Source organism: Callospermophilus lateralis, chromosome 11 (assembly GCF_048772815.1).
Source record: "Callospermophilus lateralis isolate mCalLat2 chromosome 11, mCalLat2.hap1, whole genome shotgun sequence".
Taxonomy (NCBI): domain Eukaryota; kingdom Metazoa; phylum Chordata; class Mammalia; order Rodentia; family Sciuridae; genus Callospermophilus; species Callospermophilus lateralis.
Genome location: NC_135315.1, coordinates 85,362,828 through 85,369,971, shown reverse-complemented (window position 1 = coordinate 85,369,971; position 7,144 = coordinate 85,362,828). Strand labels below are relative to the sequence as shown.

Genomic DNA, 7,144 nt, shown 5'->3' with positions numbered 1-7,144 from the left:
TCTACTCTGTTATATTTACTAGTGAAATCTTCCAGTCTTCCTAACTCTGGGACTTTGGATCACCTTTGCCTTTCCAAAATTTTCTTGTTATTTTATTTCTCTCTTTAGTAGTCTAATATTTTATAGGGTTTAGATATTTATTTTTTATAATTTCTTGACCAACTATTCTATAGAATAAATATGTTTGAACAACCAATAAAAAAATAAATAAAATAAATAAATATATAAATACCTAAAAAGCAGGAATTTTTTCCTGCTATTCTCACTAATGTTCCCCAAGTAATCAAAATGATGCCTGGCTTACTTTACATGAATAATTCTTGAAAGACTCAAACAACAAGTGACTCATCCTCAAAGGGAAGAAATTAGTTCACCCTAAGACTATTTGCAATTATGCCAAAGAATAGAGAGAAGACTACCACTGAAGTACACAGGAAAATAATGTGTGATCCAACATGGCCACGGCCAGGTAGGTTCCCTGGAGTGAAGCAGTCAGCCATCAATGTCAGGTCCCAGAGCCCCTAGCAGTAGGGAAATTAAGGTCTCTTTTTAAAATGAAAGTTGTTGATAATACATTCAGATCCAAGAAATAAATACGAGCGAATAACTCAGTAATGTAGATGATGTGCATAAAATATAATGAGCATTGAATCTATTAATTAGAGAAATGAGAATAAGGAACCAAGGAGGTTATTGTGGCATGTTATACGTATCATAAAGCTTGACAAACCGTGAAGAATGAAAGACTCAGCCAGCAGGGAGAGGAATGCCCTGTAGGAATGAGCAGTAATGCCCTTCATCATGCACTGCAAGAGACCCGTTTGTAATAATCCTAACAATTGAATCATGGTTTATATTATTCCAGCCTCATAATATTTTCCCATACTTTTCCATGTAATCAGAGGCAAGCTCTAGAAACAAAAATTTCTTGTATTAATAAGAATTTACCTAAGAGTTCATCAATTCTTTTGCATTTAAACAATTCTTGTCACCTATTTGAAGTACAGGAATAAATTAAATGTCACGCTTTCAACCTTAATAATACATATAGTAATTCATTTTGATACAAAAATTTGATAAATCTAACCTTTGTAATATATAGAATCAACATGTATTTTAAATTACATTCAAAAATTATTATTATTAAACTTGTTTTTGATATACTTTGATTTATTTGCTTTCAACTTTGTATGTTTATTGCTTTCATTTTATGCTTTATATTATTTTGCTAGAAACAATGGGTTACTTTATCTAAAATGATGTTGCTAGTTTGCATCTATATATTATGTCTTGTGATTACTTGCTGAAATTTGTGGTGATATGGCTTTATAACAATATGGGCAAGAAAGAACTAGAGTAAGATAAAGAAGTGAAAAGTCTTGGAAGCAAAATACATTAAAAAAACAAGTTACATAGAAACAAAAATGAATAAAGTGATACATCAAAATTTGACGTCTAAAGCCTCCTTATATTAGACCAAACGCAGATGCATTTCCCTTTCTTTTAGTCTGAACAATCATTGATGCATTTCTTAAATTATGCCTACGAAATATATTAGTAGAAAGGATAATCCTAAAGGTGTATGCTTCTTATTAGTATTTCAACATTTTTCCTTTGTAACATTGTTGTTAAATTCCAGCATCTCTGGAAACCGACTTTCACTTTGTATCAGGCAACGTTGATAAATGTGGTCTGAGAGACCTGCCAGGGGTGGTGCATCAAGTGGAAGTTATCTGTGATGAAGCATCAGCAGCATCAGCAAAAGATTAATGCTGAAGCTGGGGAATAAAAGAGATATGAAGCCAAACCCCAGAGAGGCAGTGGGCAGGAAGCAGCATGTTGGCCGGTGCAGTGAGTAAAACTTCAGCATTGGAACAAATGCCAAGAGTCAGGAAATAGTTAAAAGCAGGATCAGTCATCACAGTTCAGGTGGAAGAAAACATTCTGAGCCTCTGTAAAGATAATTGACATGTGACATTTTTCTCTATATACTCTATGTCACTGGGGAAAAAAAGGTGAATTGCAAGGAAAACAATATGATTTTAGTATGTGAGTGGATAAACGACTTTCCTATTAGTGCTATAATAAATTATCCCACGCTCACCAGCTTCAAACGTCTCAAATTTATTATGATTCTGGAGGAGTTTGCAATTCTGAAATGGGTCTCCCAACATTAAAACAAGACAGGGAGGACCTATCTTCCTTCTGTGAAGCTCTGAAGGGGATTCTATCTTGCTTCTTCCAGCTCCGAGAGGCCTCCAGCATTCTTTGGTTTGTTCCCCCTAATGCATCTTTGAACTTTTTCTGTCTCTGACTTACTTTCTTGTCTGCGTCCCTCTTCCATTTTAACGATTTTTCTGATCACATGGGATGCACCAAAATAATGGAGAAGAATTTCCTTACTGTCAGGTAAGCTCATCAGCAGCCTCTCTCTGTGTGGGGCCACAGTTCCGCTTTCCATGTAACTGCAACTCCTAGGTTCTGAGGATTAGCGTGAGTACATGGATAGGGGACCATTGTACTGCTGACCACAGGTGGCTGAGATGGAAAAGTAGAATTTGATGTCCATATTTGCTCAGTCTTTTTATATTATAGAAGATAGGAATCTCTATCTTCTAGACTAACACTAATGGTTCCCCAGACCTACTGATTAAACTTTTAAACCTAAGTTTTTTTTTTTATATATACATTAACAATGTTTAATGTTTTGAGGATTAAGTAACAAATCAAAAAAGATTTTTCACTTAACTAAGTTCACTTCCTTTGAATTTTTCTAAGAGTTAAAAATTGACTATTATACTTACTGATTTAGAACCATCAGATTTTGCTTCTGGAAAAATCTAATACCTTTCAAAAAATTACAATTGTAATGTTAGCACAAAAATTACTTCCTAAGATTTCATTTTTAAAAAAAACTTTTCTGCAGCCAAAGATTCCTATTTTTGAATTACAGTACTGCAAGGCACATACAGAACTCACCTCCTTCAAAATACACAGATGATACTCCCTGAAATATAAGTTTAAAATTCTTGAACAATTAGAAATACTACAAAGTTAGCAATTTTTTAGGTAAAAACATTGCTTCTACAGGATCATGCACCTTTCTTAAAATCAATTCAGCAATATGTATAAATAATCCTTTTTTAAAACATCTGTACTTAAAATGCAGATACAGTGATACTGAAGATAGCACTAAACAGAAACCTGAAAAGTACTATAATTTGATAAATTTAGTTATTGCCTTCATTAGAGACTGAATCATCTCTAGTATTTTCAAAGACTTGAATTTAATAACTGGGCAACTACCCAAGAAACAAAGGAATTTCTTTAAAACAACATTTCTTACTTCTAGCATTGATTTTTGTATAAAGAATGCTAAGTGAATTATGTATTTTTTTGTTCAGTAGAACCCAAGATAGACCACTTAAATGCTTCTACCAAATTTAGTGCAGCTTAATTAGGGACCAGGTACATTGTTTCCTCTGAACATTTTTGGTCGAGCATGACTAACCATAATGCAAATGGAATCTTAAGAGGTAGATTTTTTTCCCATGATGCATTTTGTTAATAAATGTATTGTCAATAAAATAAAAACAAGCACTGTATGTGTATTCTTAAAGTACAAGGGTCTAATGAAAAGAAAAATAAAAGATAGGTATGATATTTGTTACAGTCTGACATTTTAACAGTCATAGTATTAGATGTTTTGTGACCAAGTGCATTTTGGACACTCTCGGGATCAAAATACAAGTCTGCCAATTGTATTAAATCCTCCCCCACCCCCTCCACCAGTTGGTCCACAGCTTCCTGGTGGGTCATTGTCATCAAATCCACTGGGCCGAAATGAACAGGAAGCAGATGCAGCTTGTAGGGCCCGGGTTTGAGCATTCAACTCTTGTTCCTGTAAATATAGTTTATTGTCCTTTGTTATAGCATCCATAAGTTCCTTCTGAAGAGGTGGGTCTCCATTTACCCAGAGTCCACTCGTTGGATTGTTACCACTTAAACCATGAGTGGTGTTCTGTTTTTTATACAGAAGCACATATGCAGTATCTTTTGGAAACCTACTTGTAATTTTCTGGACTGACTGAAATGAAGTGAATGTCACTCTGCTGTCATTAAATAAAAACCATTCTTTGACATTTCCTTACTTTCCAAATCCTGTTCAATAATTGCACTGGGACTATCTCTGCTTAGTATATGATTCTGGGAGGGTGCTAATGTGAGATTTTCAGGCTGGTGGCACATCTGGTATGAAGACTCTGCACCTGTGATGTTTCTGGCATACGAATAGTAATGCCCACTTTCAGAGGATATACCAGAGTGCACCACAACAGAACTTAATAGGTAGGGGATCAACTTTGGACAGAAAGCTTCTTCAGTTCCAGAAGGCTTTAATTTTTTAGCTAGGTTCTCACCAATATCTGTGAAATCAACATCTAAAAGACCAACTTTCTGACAATGAAGAGAAAGAAGTAGTTCTTTTAACTGGCAACTCCAAAACCAGTGGCAGTGACACATTGTCTAAAATTTTTCTTCTCACATGATACTTCTGATCATAAGAAAATCTCAGGAGAGTAAGAATAAGGTATTCGGGTTCCTCCATGATTTGCATAGTTTTCTCAGCATTCTGCAGAGAGGCACAGTTTTCACAATAATATTGGTTGTCACCAGTAAGAATCTCTGGAGCCAAAAAATAATTTAGTAAGTCAGTTACTGAAGGTGTGGTCTCACCTCCTGGTTTCTGAGGTACATCTTTATTGATAAGAATCTTGGGAGATTCATTAGGGACAGAACTGTTTTCAGTATAGTGAAACCCATCAGGAGGACCATCTATTGTTCTTTCATTCATAACTGAATCACAGACAAAGGCAGCTGTTGCTGGATTATAAACTACTGGTTCTTCTGAAGGACCAGATACACTGGCTTGCATTACGCTGCCATCTTGTGTTTTGGATAATGATGCTGGATCTTGGAAAGACAAGTCTTCCATAGCAGGGGAAGGACAAAAGGCCAGTGAAAGATCCGTGAAGGCTTCCACTTTTTGTGAGGTACTCCTGCAGTTCAAGCAACATATGTGAGTCTGTAATTTTCCTCCAAACATTTTTTCTATTAAAGTCTTCTCACTGTCACTTGTGCAAGGGGTCTCTGTCAGTACAGCTGCCTTACTGGCTACTTCCTGTAAAGAAGTTTCACTGTACCCCAGACTTTCAGAAGACTTGTATGAGGATTGAACTTTCAAGATCTTCTTTTCTTCATGGAGCCTGTCAAGCAGAAACCTGAGGTATTCAGAACAGTCTTGCTGTGATCTGGGAGTAAACCATGGAGGTCTGGAAGCCTCAAAGAATATCCGAGGTGCATATGCTTCCCTCTCTGTATGAGCCAAAAAGGCAAAAAGATGCTGTAATTTTTTCATTAATGAATTGCACCCATTTAGATTTAAAGATAATACTTGTCTCCTGAAATCTGTAGCCATAAACAATGCTTGTATAACACTGTTCATATAACATGTATTTCCTAGGTTAATAAGGCCAGTTTTTCCAGTTTCAGATTTTCCAGAAAGTCTAGACAAGCAAGATGCCAAAGAATTGGATTGAGACGTCCAGGCACTTTGACTGAGAATCAGCTTAATTTTCTCCTCACCAGGCTTAGGAAAATCCTTTATTGCCTCCAGAATAGGTTCATAGAGATCTGGAAATCCAGAATAATGATACATCATACAGTGTATTAATTCTGTTAACTGCACTAAGAAGGTTGTGCTGGAAGGCAGGCCATCATTTTTGAAAGAGTGAACCAAATTAACTACATGAGGAACAATCAAATGGAACGCCTCTGGAGAATGCTGAAAACTAAGCAGCATGTGAGAAAGAACTGCAAGAGCACCAGGTCTCACAAGAGGAAACCAAAGTTGATTAAAAACCAGTTCTATTTTCAGCAAAGTAACATCTATCAAAATAGTAAACTTCTGAACAGCTGCTAGTCCTTTCAGCAGTGCAATTACCCAAGTATCCACATGCTGAGCCAATGGCCAGGAGAGCCAGTCAATCATTCTGCAAAGAGCTTGGGTCATACTTGCATCTTTTACATTGGGATCCGTGGTAAGGCTCCTGATGAGAACTGTAATCATCTGAAGAGGAATATGCTGCACAAGGCTTGCCAGTGCTACAGAAGGTTCAATTGATGCATCTGTGGAAGAGATGCTTGCAAAAACTTCTTGCAGGGAAGGTAACAGTGTGGAGGGCTCAGCCTTCCAGATGTTCTGCAGCAAATTACTCACTTTTGTTACCTGGGAGACATACTCCCGGAGCTCTTTCTCCTGGGTGGACACGCATTGAAAGTGGCCTATCGTTCGAACCAGCTGTTGGCAGAAGGTGATGGACAATTTCCCTTTGGGGATGCACTGCACGAAGTCGGTCAGAAGGTCGCTCAGTCGGGCACAAAGTTGGGGCTCTGGCCTCTCACATACCATCCGTAACACCTCTACCTGCAGCAGGTTGAAGAGGTCCAGCACCGATGGGCAGCTCATGATCAGCTTCAGGCCGTTGTGAATGTAGTCCAGGATGGCTACGTCTTTCCTGTCCAGCGAGTGGTAGCCCTGCTGAAGGAGGCCCAACACGAAAGTCTTGTTGAAGAAAGACTCGAACTCAGGCCGGTGGTAGCGTGCATAGGCCTCCAGTACCTGGTGACCCACTTGTCGCTGGAAGGGGTCCTGGCCTTCCAGGATGAGCCGGGTAGTCAGGTCAAACATGGCCTCGCACTGCTCCTGATCTAGCCAATGCTCCGCGGATTCCACCACCTTCCGCACAATCACCCGCTTTAGGGGAAGCGGGTGCGAAGAACTCACCAGGCCCTCCAGGATCTTGTCCATTGTGGCCACGCCGCAGGGCCAGGGCCAGGGCCAGGGGATGAGGAGCGGGCGGCAGCAGCCCTGAGGTAGGGCAGGAGAGCACCTGGGCGGAGGTGAACTTGGAGCTAGCAGCAGCGGGACCGGCCACAGCCACCGCCGCCTCAGCAGCCACATTTATCGTGTAGGGGAGCCCATCCAAATCGGGGCGGGAGTTGGCGAACCTGTGGCACGATAAGAACCGACACCACCCACGGCGGGCCTAGAGCGATGGAGGTCCGTACTCTGCAGCCACCGCGG

General features: G+C 39.2%; 1 pseudogene; it reads right to left on the bottom strand.

Annotated features, from left to right (window-relative positions):
* Window positions 1–3,739: 3,739 nt before the first annotated feature.
* Window positions 3,740–6,889, bottom strand: LOC143409814 (ubiquitin carboxyl-terminal hydrolase 38 pseudogene; annotated as a pseudogene).
* Between the last annotated feature and the right edge of the window lie 255 nt (window positions 6,890–7,144).